Raw genomic sequence first — 12,619 nt, 5'->3', positions numbered from 1 at the left:
GGAGCCGGATCGCCCCCTCAGAGGGGTGCAGCAAGCACCCAGCTGATGGTTTGCTAAACACAGCTATTCCTGGCTGGCCCCAGCCCACACGGCAGAGCCAGGCAGGGCAGGCTGCAGGTGCTGCTGGTGGTCACAGCAGTGTGGCCAAAGAAAGGCCCCAAATCCGTTAATTCATGGATTTAAAGGTCACGAAAGAGCATCTTGTCTGACCTGCTGTGACACAGCTCGACGAGTGGCACCCAACGACCCGCTCCGCACTACGTCCCTTTACAGGGTTTCCCTGGGCTGTGATGGGACACAAAGTGGTGGGGGTCTGCGGGTGGCTGGGCCCCTTCGTTGTCCCCGTGGGGGGCTGCCTGCTGCGGGAGAAAGCACCAAATTTTTGGCTTTTGAGGGACAGCCGGGCACCTAGGGTCTCCACACTTCTGGCACCCAAACACTGAGTGGGTTTTGGTGCCAGTCCAGGGGAAACGAAGCCTTTTGGCCATGCAGGAAAAAATCATGGATCCTCCTTCCTTGCAAATTAGCTGGTTTATGGCTTTTTTTTTTATAGTCACTCTGTTTTTTCATTGGGACTGCAAAGAAGGAACTGCTCTGCAGGGTGGGGAATCTCTGTGGTGGGAGAAACCACCTCAGCCTTGAGGGAAAAATGGCTTAAACTGGGATGCAACTGGGAAGACCAGACTGGGGATGGAAACAGCATCTCCATTACGATCCCACACGACAGGGACAGGACGTACAGCACCGGTTCCACAAAGCTCCCCTGGGCGGCCCTGCAAAACGGCTTCATCCATCCATGCCTCAGTTTACCTTGACACTACTATGTCCTTACCCCGCTGGGAAGCCTGTGGCTATATAAGCTCAGGGCTGCAGTTTCAGATGCAGCCTATTTAATGAAATAATTCACTGTGAAGTAATTAATCACAGCTGATTTTCACACCCTCTCTGTCCCCCTCCCTGGATTTACAGGGTCTAACTCTGTCCTTTGCAAGGTGCCGGTTAGGACAGTTAAAACTACACCCACCTTAAGGCAAATAAAACCCTTCCTGGCCCCGACTCCCAGCTCCAGCTTTGCCAGCGTCGTCGTTTTCCAGGGAGCTGATGCACCAACAGACCAGGACCCTTCTGCCCCACCCCCACCCTGCAGGGGTTCAGGTCTTTTGGCTTCCTGTCCCTGTCCAAAGCAGTGGGTGCCCAGCCAGGGCAGGGCAAAGAGTAATTGGAGGCAGCATAGATCACACTAACGATGGCAAATCCAATTAGCCGAGGGTTAAGCACTCCGCTGATGAAAACCAAGGGTTCAAACTGCTGAGCCAGCAACACCTCTGCACTGATCAATGCCGTGTAAATAATATTGCTTGTTCTTGGGAGCCTATCGCTTTCTGTTTCGACAGCGAGATACATTTTGCCTGGCAGGACCCCGCCGTGCAGGTTAATAAACACCCCCCCCAGTTTACGTCTGGGGAGGGGGTATGTGGAGACAACGCCTCTCCTGGCTCTGCCACACGCACGGTTCGACAAAATGAGGAATAATTGCTGCTCACGTCATGCTGCTGGCTGCTATCAAATGGTCCTGGGATTACTTAGCAAATGAGGAGGATACTCTGCATTTTATCTGTAGTGGAAGGGGAAAAAATGCTGTTTCTAGGCTGGTGTAATCCAACCCCTGGTTTATGGAGCTGGGGTCCTCTGGGGAGCTCAGGAGAGGGGACATGAGCTGGGAGGCACGGAGAAGCACCCAGCGAGAAGTTGCCTCAGCTCATCTGCACCCATCATCATCTCTGCAAGGTCCATGAGCGGGTCTGTGTCCCACTATGGATTCTCTAGTGGCTACTAAGGGTTGTGCCTCTTCTCCATGTGCCCACCCATTCCCCTCCAGATTGCTGATGCTAACTCATCCCAGCCACTCTGGGTACTGACCAGGACAAAACCACACAAGGACAACCCCCCTCAAAATGTAGGTGAAGGCGGAGGTGACAGTGGGAGAGATGCCTGTCCCAGCAGGGTCCTCGGTCCCAGCTGCTAGGACAGGGTTCCTCGCCACTCCGGACTGATCGCTGGGTACTGCCCACCTTGGTGACATTCAGACCCCAAAGGGTCCTTCCAAACAGTGATGCACAAAACTGGTCTGGAGGTGTGAGCAGCCAAAAGCTGCCCAAGTGAATGTTCCCCAGAGGGGGAGAGGGGCCAGGGGCCATTGAGGACCATGGTGGTGTCACCCTGGGTGTCCTAGGCTGAATGCAGGGGCTTGAGGCTGAGCCTGTCCCAGCCAAACCACCCTCTCCACTGAGGCTTTTTGTTAGTGCTCCCAGCCTGCTGTGTGATTTCAGCTTCATAGGACACAGCTTGTAGCATTAGATAAATTAGGTAGGACTGCCCAGTGGCAGGGATGATGCTGGGGACGGGCGAAAGCATTGCCTTGGCTGTTTCGGGAGCACTGGGCGTGTTGCATCCCAAGAGTTTGCTCCAAGTCCCTCATATTTGTCCCTGCTTCACCTGATCGCTCATGGCTGAAGCACCAAGACACTCCAGGAGAAAAAAGGACAGAAAAAACACATTCAAAAATAGAAATATTTCCTTTTGACATGTTTTCTTGGCTTGCAATAAGCTGCTTCGATCTTTTGATCTGAAGTTTCTTCCCCTTGACACGTCCTTTGATTGCATTTATTTTTTTTTTTTGTCTTGAAAAGCTGGAAATCAACCCAAGTCCTTTTGAATTTGACTGGAACAGAGCAGGAGCACAGATGATATCTCTGGAAGCTGGTCGTCTTTTTTCTGAACTGCTCCAGAACTAGGAAGAAGAAAAACCCCAAATAAATCTGTTGTTGGCACAGCTGAGAAAGAAATAGTGTGGGGGTCTCCAAGGGGGTTTGGCTTTGGCTTATCTCTCCCAACAGCTAGAGATGCCAAAATGCCTCCCATGAAAGTTGGAGGGAGCTGGGGGGGTGCAGGAGTGTGGCCCCAGGGTGCTTGGCAGAGGGAGGATGGAGGAGCATCCCTGAAGCCAAAATGAGATGCTTCATCATGGAAATGATCCCATCTGGGGGAGATTTCAAGGATTTGGTCTCTCCATCTGGCTCAGAGGGATGGAGAGGCAGCGGGTCCTGCAGCATGGGGAAACCCGTTTGCCCCAGCTCATCATGTAACAACATCTCTGTCGAGTTCTTCCTCTTCCCCCCCGAAAATCTGGGTCCTTGGGGATCCTTCTCTCTTGCAAGCTTATTTTTGCTATTTCCTTCAGGTACTTTGCTGGGGTTTGGTTGGCCCCCAGCCCTCTCGGCTGGCTGGGATCTCATGGGACACTGCCAGGGGTAGCCACACAGACCGGGCGGCGTTTGCCTGGGTAGGTTTGAACCCCCATGAGAAGCGTTGTAGGTCATCTCCATGTCAGCTAGGCGAAGCAGAAGTTGTGGGCTTGGAAAGCATTGGAGGTGTGAGAGAGACAAGCCAGAGCTTTCCCGGAGTGGAGCAACATTTCAGTGTCATTTCACCAAGAAACATAATTTCTGGTCCCACCACAGCTGACGACATTGCCTTGCTTAGATGAAGGCTCTGCACTCTATAAATGCAACCAGGATCACAAGCACCCTCCTGCACGTCTCTGCCCCCATACAGCAGCTCCCAAACACTCTTGAAAGCAGCTGAATCATTTCATTAGTGTGTTTTTAAAGCCACCTTTATTGTGGCTCTCAGGTAGCTGTTTTATAACTGGTTTATTTTCTCCCTGCACTCAAAACGTTTACAATATGTTTCAAATCACTGCCAGCGCACACATTTGCCAGATCGTCTCTCTCTATTACCTGATTTTGTATTTAAGCTTTGCATTGCGGGTTATGATCAGGAGAGAGCTCTCCATCCCTTAGCGCGGGAGCGGTCTCTCCAGGGCAGCTTCCCTGGGCTTTTATGATTTGATTCCCAGCTAATGGCTGTCGTTGAATAGATACAGGTATCCTAAAGCCTGCCCTCCTCGTGCTTTTGGCTCTGGAGTACCTCTGACTCTGAAGACCTGAGCTCCCTTCTGGGGGGTTATGAAGGTACTGGAAACCTATAAGATATATACATACAAGATATATATAAACAACAGATCCCAGCCTGTGGTGCTGGGATGCTTTATCCTGCTCCTCGCTGGCCCTGCGGATTGTTATTTGCCTAATGTAGTCAGGGAATGTTTTGTTTCACAGCTCACTGATGCAGAGACGGCAAATTTACCCTGTAATCAGGTTGTGATTTCTTTTTCCTTCCCCCCCCCCCCCCAAAAAAAACCCTCAGTGTTTCCAAAAAAAGGTGTTTTTCCAAAGTGCGTGGCAGAATACACGGGAGGCAAAGCCAGCCAGGAGGGGAGGTGGCATCCCAGGCCACAGACCTTCCTCCCCAGCAGAGAGAGGAGAAACCTTTGAACCCCAGTTGAAAAAGAATTTATACTGCTGGTGCCTGGGGGCTGGGCTACGCTTTCCACGTGTGCCAATGTCCGTATTTGTCCTTGGTGCTGACCAACGGTGGAAAACCCCAGCTCCTTCCCCATTTCTGACCCTCAGGACCCACCCTGCATTCCCCCCATCCCACAGGGATGCCATGCCTGCCCCCCATACAAGCCCTTGGGTCCCAGTCCAGGTTTGTGCTCTTTGCAATGGTAAATCTGGTCTAAATCCTAATAAAGAGAGGAAAGACCCTCTTCTGCCTCCTGGACCATGACACACAGACCACCACTTGACCTCCACAGGGCTGAGTCACGTAATGCAGTGCGGAGCGGATCCAGGCTGGCTGCGGGGAGCTCCAGCCATTTCTCTTTCTTAGTTTTCCTCTCCTTCCCCCTTTCCCCCTACTCCCAGTACCATGTGATCTATAGCAAGATAACAGCTTCAATTGCTCCAAATTGCTTATTGAGGACTCTGTGGTAAATCAATGATTTTAAATGGGATCACAGAATAGCAATGCCAACAACAGCGGAACAAAAGAAATAAATGGAGCTGGTCTGCAGCAAGGAGAGGCGGAGGGGCCGGGCTGGTTGCATTCAGTTTCTGCTGCTGGTGACGGGCACTGGAGCCCCCAGCATGGGATACAGGAGACAGCATCTGGCTGACCCGCTTGGAAACTTGCCTGGGCAAAGCCAAGTGAGGGGCGAGCTTGCAAAGGTCCCAGCAAGCTCCTCTTGCTCCTTTGTCTTGGGTGTTCCAAGTAAAATTGGGATCAGCTCTTCAGCATCATGCCTGGGTCTGGATCCTGGGATCCAGACATGTCCCTACAGCAAGGTCCTGAGCTTCCTTGCACGGGGCAGGGAAACTGAGGCACAGGTGCGTGGACTCCTCAGACTCTGTCCACCGGGCTCCACGGCCCCAAATTGGGCTAGAAGCCCCCAACTTGTGCGTGCAGGTCCCCGTGCACAGTCTATGTCATGGCATGTGTCTGCAGACAAGGTGTAGACAAAGCCAAGTTCCCACTGAAGCCGTTACTCATCCCCTCCAAATTTAATTCTGGGTGAAAATATCCCCAGTCCTCTCAGAAGAAACAGCTTGTGGGTCGCTACCAAAGAACATGAGTTATCATGTCCTTAAATAGCCATTTTCTTGCTTTTAAGTGCTCAGGTTCTCGCAGTGAGTTAGAGAGAGCAGAAATGCTGTCACTTAGCAACCTCCCCAGTTTGGGAGATGTGAAGGGAGGTGGCGATGGGGGATTTTTGTCTTTCTTCTGCTGGAAATTCCAGCTCCGCTTGATCCTAAAATTTCTGTGTGTGTGTCTGCGAGACAAGACAAAAATGAAGATGCAGGCAAACAAAAGCACCATTAGACATGTCAGGAAGTAGATGAATGAACCCTCTTCCCTTCAGGTTTTTCTCTCCCCCTTGATTAATGAATTTCATTTACTACGTAAACAGCCATACCTTCATCTGCATGGCCAAGGCAAGAAGTGGCCCGTCCTCGGGGCAGGCCAGACGGACGGAGCGGCAGTGGATGGAGGGATGGCCGGAGGGACGGGCAGGTGGGCTCTTCCTATGTGTGGTGCTGCTCACTATGTCCCACCTGGCAGAAAACACATCAGTTTGGTGGGCATCCCTCCTGCCTTTCAGGGATGGGAGAAAAGGAGACCTACAAAAATCACAGGACAAGTTTTTTGTTGCTCTCTGCGGTCATTTCCATCTGTGCCAGCCGAAGCATTTCAATCCATACAGTGACTGGAAGAGGGAGAGTGGGACGCGACATCTCAAAACCCAAGTACAGGTGTTGGAGAAGGTCGTGGTAGTTCTGGGGCTGTATGAGTAAATTAACTTCAAAAAGTAGGTTATAAAAAGCATTTAGAGAGTCAGTCTTGCATGGGCACGGCGTGGCTTTGGGATGGGTTTCACCCAAGGAAAGAGAAGCGGGATGGAGTTCAAGACCCTTGGCTCTGGCATGAGCTGTTTCACGGGCTTGATGGGTTCAAGTTAAAAGCGAGTGGGGATGAACAGCCCCAAGAGTCAAGGCTGAGGCTGTCATTGCAGCCCCCAGGTGGGACATTTTGGCTCTTCTACATCCTTCCTGCCCCAGCATCCCCAGACAACAAACACTGCCTCAGACACAGGGCACTGACGAGTTATCAACCCGAGTAGCCCAAGAGAGTGTGAGAAGTGATGGAGGTAGAGGGATGATGATGCTTCTGCTGGGGTGTGTGCAGAGCAGGGACAGCAGGGATCCCCCCCGTGCATGAACTGCATGCAGGGAGAAGCAGCAGGGAAGCAGAAAAGGTGCAGAAACCACCTCGTTTGCAAGGTGCAGGATAAACGGGGAGAGCTGCAGGCCAGTGATGCTCATGGCACGGGGTCCCATCACTTCTACCCTCACACTGGTCCCCCTCGGGTTTCTGGCTGCTGTGGGGGTCCCACTCCAACACACCTCAGTGGGAGATGGCTCAGCCCCACTCTGAATGTGTCCGAAACATCCCCCCCCCCCCCCCCCATTCTGCTTTAACAGGCCACCCATTATATATAGCGAGCAAAATGCCACTGACTTTGCAAATACAGCTGGAACAGGCGTCACCACAGAGCACCATCCGTGTCTATTATGTGACTGCTAATGAACATTAATAATTAATTGTTGGTTATTTTGGAGGCAAGAACTTGCCCATTACACACAATGTGCAATTAGCTCTATTTAAAAAGCTCTCTGCAGGGCTGGATTCAGCAAACTTGGCCCACCTCGAAGAGCAGTTAAGCAGCTGCTTAACTTTAAGCAGGTTCTTTTGTCTCACTGGCTCCAGACTAAGCATATGCCTAACTGTTGTTTATTCTGCACTCAATTTATTGACTGATTTATTTAAAAATGTAACATAGCATTGCTGACAGTTTAAGCTTCAGAGACCTGTCCAAGAATAATTTTTATGAACAGAGATGGAGGCAAAATCTAACTCAGTTATAAACTGACATTAGAAAGCCGTCAGCTCTGCAGTTTTCACAGGGTGGCGGCATGTGGAGATCTCAGCGTGGGCATGCGTGTGCCTCCTCGTGCAGCATCACAGCCTGATTTGCAGTTTCCTTCATCTCCAGGGTGGTTTTCCCACCCAGAAACCTGATACTGGACCTTAAAGAGGGGACTGGAGGGACAAAAGGGGTAGCGGAGATCAGCGAGATCCTTGTGAGGAGCTGCACCCACAGCAAATCCAATTCCCACCCCAAAGGAAGAACTGGGATGGGAGAATTTAAGGACCAGAAATGCCGCAGTTCCTGCCAAGGTTGTAGGTTTTGCTAGTTTTGAAGCAGGCTCCTTGTTCATGATGGTGAGCAGGAGGGGTCCCACTGCGGGTCCCTCTGAATTGCCAGGGGAAAAGCCCTGCCTGCCCACCCTGGAGCTGCTGCCCATGTTAGGGACAGAGCGACATCTCTTCCCACTTTGCTGCTCTCCCTGTCTGTAAATACTTAGAGGCAGCAGCCATAAAAGCACCTTAGAGAGAAAGCAGTGGTAAAATTACATCAAGCCTAAGGGCTTAAACTGATTGAAGGATACGTTTTCCAAGCTGATACAGCTACAACAGCAGCAGAGCGCTCATGCACTGAGCAACCGGTGGAGTTTGATCATTTTTTGCCCTTCTGACCGGCCAGACAGCTGGAAAAAAAGCCCCACAAACATTCTGGGAATGTTTTCAGAAGGAGAACCGCAGTGATGGGGGGAACAAGTTAGCCAGAAGCAAAAGTCTCGGAGATTTTTCTGTGCAAACAACCATTGCTGGAAAAAAATAGGGGTAGTGTTCACCTTGGTGTGGAGCTGCAGCCTGTGCTGTCTTCTGGCCCTTTTGGAGGCTTCTGCATCACGTTGGTAAAGGTGGTGGTGGTGGTCCTGGAGCTGCTGCTGTTGGGACAGAAAGAGAGAGGGAGACAGCGACTGTTCCAGCCAGGGCACAGCTCAAATACATGCTATCTTTAAAAAATAAATAAAGACTTCTGCACGCCTTCTTCCCATTAATTTCATTAATTTCCAGCCTCACTGCCTTCTCTCTGCCCCTTCCCAGGGGGCTACATCACACACCCCCAGCCTGCGTGGAACAGCCTGACCTGGAGCGCAGAGGGGCTCAGCCCCACAGGATCTCGAGTCGACAGTTGAGATGACATCGGGTATATTTGTTCTGACCCGCCCTGGCACCTCTAATTATGATTAACGGCTGTGACGGTTATCTGGCTGACTTTTACTCCGCACCCTGGCCAGCGCTGGGGGCACGGATGCCTGACCTGCCCCGGCGCGTGGGGCCGGCGCTGACACCGAGAATCGATCACGGCGGCTGAGGCTATTGCTATCGCTGGGAGCAGGGAAGAGAGAGCATGGGGAGGGGAGGGGGGGCTGGCTTTGCTCTGCAGTGGGAATTTCCCAGGGGAACATGAGTAAATGTGCCAAAAAAGACCGTAGAGCCTCTACAATTACCCTTGGTGCACCTTCTCTGCGCCTGTCAGTGGGTAGGATGGAAAAGATGGGGGAGAGGGACTTCTGACCCCAAACCTAAAGGCCAAAATTTTGAGTGATTTGTGTCGTAAAGCCTCCAGACCTTCTCACCTCCCCAGCCACAGAAATCTGGCTGTCAAAGGGATTAAACGTCCGCTTGCCTGCTGTGAGAGACGGCAGGCAGGAGGGAGTGGGATGCAGCCTCACACCCCTCATCTGATGGACTCGCACACCAAAGCCCTTCCCCAAGGCAAAGCCTGCTGCAATCTGACCCCCTCGACACCCTCCTTCTCCCCACGCCTTCATAAGGACGGGGCAGGAGGGTGTCTGAGCTGCTTTGTGCTCTGATAGATGGGTTTGGGAGTAAAAGCTGCCCAATTGCCTGTCCTGTCCCGTCCCCAGCTCACCCCATTACTCCTGCTGGCATGAGCGAAAGGAAGGCAAGAAGAGAGCAGGGGAAAGGGCAGAATTGCCTCTTTTGGCAGCAAGGGGTGATTTCGAACAGCATTAGCCAGTCTCTATTTACCTCATGGTGTCACCTTCCAGGGAGAAGGAAGCAGCTGGGGAAGAGGAGCCTGGCCTTGGCTGGCACCAGGGTGGGATAATGCCATGACCCGCACGCTCCGGGGAAGCAGCATGAAGCAGCCCTGGGGAGAGCTGGTGGCATCAACCAGATGCATGAGACTACCCTGACCTCACCGAATTCAGCTCTGACGAAATGCCTGGGGGGTAAATACAGACTATGAATCGGCTGGCTGCAGCTGAATGTGGGCATGGTGCTAGCAAGATGCTACTGTGGTACCCAAAAGGGCTTTAACGATGTGGGAGGAAAATAAAGGCAGAAATCCTGATCACAGCTCACTGCTTTCCAGCACTGCAGCTCATTTCAGAAATAGTTGCTGGGTTCATAACGCAGTGTGAGGTTATGCTGGACTTTAACAAACAACACAGACACGGCAATATGCTAATAAATGCTGATTTAAATTTGATGGAAGCCAGGAAGAACTATCCCAGAATGTATTAATTAGTGTGATTATGAGGTGTTTGAAAAATGAAAATGCAAAGCAGAGGCTATAAAGAGGAAAGGTATTTGAGGAGGGAGAGCCTTTAAAGCTCTTCCCAGGGGGATGTGCCTGGATTCCCACACCGAAGCTGGTCCTCTCCCCAGAACTCGCTGCAGCACCTTCCCAGTGACCACCCTGAGCCGAAGCCCTGGCCACACTCCTGGCTCCCAGCACAAAGCCCCGTGCGACCTGCAGCCCCACACTCCACTTGTCAAGATGCGATGGGGCTGTGGGAGCAGGAATTGCCAGTCCAACTCTTCTCCCCAAGCAATTTGCCACTGCAAAACTCCATTTTGCTGTAAACACACCGGCAGCTCTTGAAATCATTTACTTCCTTGCCCAAATGCCTCCCCCAGAGAGCATGACGCTGCCTCTCGCCAAGCATCGTGCCGGGGCCGGCTGCTGATGGGGCAGGCACGTGTTTCCCCTGAAGGGGAATAGGTTTTCAAAGTGAATCTTAAATCAGCAAGCTGACGGGCAGCCCTGGCTGATTTCCTGCTCGCTCTCTCTTAGTTATTGATGTTATTTTACCCCCAATATTCCCAGCTGCCATTTCCTCTACCACCCTCCCCTCTGCGATTCCCCAAATCGCACAATGTGCATCAAACTCATTCTTCAACCACCAACCCAGGGCTGGTGCTTCCTCAGCTGCAGAAACCTTCCCAGCGCCTTTCCCCAGAGGACAGCAGCTTATGGAGCAGAAGGGCCAGCTGCGGCTCTTCCATGGAGATGGCGAGCATCACCCTGGGATGGAGCAAACCCAGGCTTCCCTCAGCGCCCAGTGCTGCGATCAGGTGTGATAACACAGACTCTTTTAAAACAGCACCCCTGAGCTGCTTTGATGCAGATCTGAGCAGGGAAATGGTGCTCAGCGGTGCTCACATGCCCAGTAAGGGCTATCTTACCCTTTGCTGAAGATGACATGACCATCCTAAAGCAGATGTCTGTCTCTTTTGCTGTCTTTCAACAGAGTAAGTGCCAAGCATGGTGGGGCAGTTTCCCACTAAGAAGGGCTACGGGACAGTGACAGTCCCAGGATCAGGCTGAGATCCCATCTCTGCTCGGTGTCGGTTTGTGCCCTGTTCACCAGCTCCATTCCCAGAGTGGTTGGATGGGCAGAGGGACAGATGTTTGTCTGGAGGAGGCCAGGAAGCATATATAGGGATGGGTACGTGGTGCTTTTCTTGGGGGCGGGCAGCTAGCTACACAGCCAGCTTGAAAGATTTTCCTCTCCTGTGATGGCACAGATTTCTCCACTCCTACCTTTCATCATCAAAGCAGACATGTGCTCTGCAGCATCTCCCAGCTGACAGCCCTCCCGTGCAGCGGCCCCAGCAGCATGCAGCTGACACAAGGGCAGGATATACCTGAGCTGCTTCTCAGTGCACTCTCACATGCATCTATTGACGGCTTAGCTACGGCCCTGCAGCTCCTCGCTGGAGCATCGGTGCCACAGTCCTCCCAGTTCTCCCCATCAAAGCCCAGCTGAGAACCTAAAGAGCTTCCCAAGTCCAGCTGCCCTGTTTGCGGTAATAAATGCTCAGCCATCGCCCGAGCTGCCATGGCTCCAGGCTGAAGTGCGGGGGACAAAAAGAAAAAAAAGAAGCTACTTGTCTTGCCCTGTCAGGAGGCAGGAGTTCAGCAATGGGTTATCATCATCATGCAGTGGTGGAGGAGGCTCCTGCTGGGAGGGCTCACACCTATTCCTGTCAGGAGCAGGAACCGCCGGTAAAACTCTCTGCATTTCTTGTAGGGAGCAAGTTCAGTGCTGGGGAGAAGGGCTGGAGGGGATAAATACACCGGGACAACCCCGACCCCCAGCCGGGCTCACCGTGGTGATGCTACCTGGGCATGATGCTGATTTGCTCCCTGCGGAGCGATGCACCAGCCAGCTGGGCTAGGGATGCCGGCAGCAGCGAGCTGGCTGGCTCTGGTGGGAGAGGCAACCAGGTCTGGCTTTTTTTCCCAAAAGCCTCAGGGTTTTAGGCATTCAGATTTATAGACTTTCGCTTAACGCAGTGCCTGTGGAGGAGAAAACGGAAGTGAAAACGCATGGCTAGATAAATGGCTCTACACGAACAGGCAGATGGGGTTTTCTGCTTACAAATCTCTGGCTTTTAAGAGCCCAGTTACCCAGATTTTCACCAACAGGCTCTTCAGGAAGTCCAGAAACACCCACCCATCCAATCTGGCATCCTTCATGCCAGAGCTGCCCCAGCCCCAAGCATCGTCTTCCTGTCCTTCTCCTCCAAAAGGATTTAAAAGAAAAAATAGAATGTTCCCAGCTGCCACCTTCTTGGAAAAAGAGGATGCTGGTTAAAAATATCCTACCGAAAGGAAAAAAAAGAAATCATATCACCAAGAAAAACCAAGCCAAAGCAAACTGAACCCATCTACAAACCTTCAAGTTTCCAATTCCACCTTCAAAGCTGAAGGCATCAAGGACGCCTTTCCACTCCCCCAGTAAATCCTTATACTTTGTGTCTTTCCTGTGAAGTTCTCCGTGTATAATTCATACTTATTCCCCCACCTCATTTTCAGGCAATGCCTACAAAAGCAAAGCTTCCATTGCCAGCCAGCACACGCTCATCACCAGCTCATGCACACGGTGAAAACTTAACTTGGGGAGTTTTGATGGTCAGTGCAGCCCCTCAA

At 51.9% G+C, this 12,619-nt stretch overlaps 1 long non-coding RNA gene across 1 annotated transcript; it reads right to left on the bottom strand.

The window, feature by feature from the left end:
• Positions 1-2,411: 2,411 nt before the first annotated feature.
• On the bottom strand, positions 2,412-11,369 carry LOC114016040 (uncharacterized). Its single transcript, XR_008730704.1, has 3 exons — positions 8,220-11,369; positions 5,879-6,083; positions 2,412-5,734 (listed from the first exon to the last, which is right to left on the bottom strand). It is a non-coding gene; the product is annotated as an uncharacterized LOC114016040 (long non-coding RNA).
• Between the last annotated feature and the right edge of the window lie 1,250 nt (positions 11,370-12,619).

The sequence above is a fragment of the Falco cherrug genome, chromosome 1 (assembly GCF_023634085.1).
Source record: "Falco cherrug isolate bFalChe1 chromosome 1, bFalChe1.pri, whole genome shotgun sequence".
Lineage (NCBI taxonomy): Eukaryota > Metazoa > Chordata > Aves > Falconiformes > Falconidae > Falco > Falco cherrug.
This window is presented reverse-complemented; position numbering and strand designations above follow the sequence as displayed.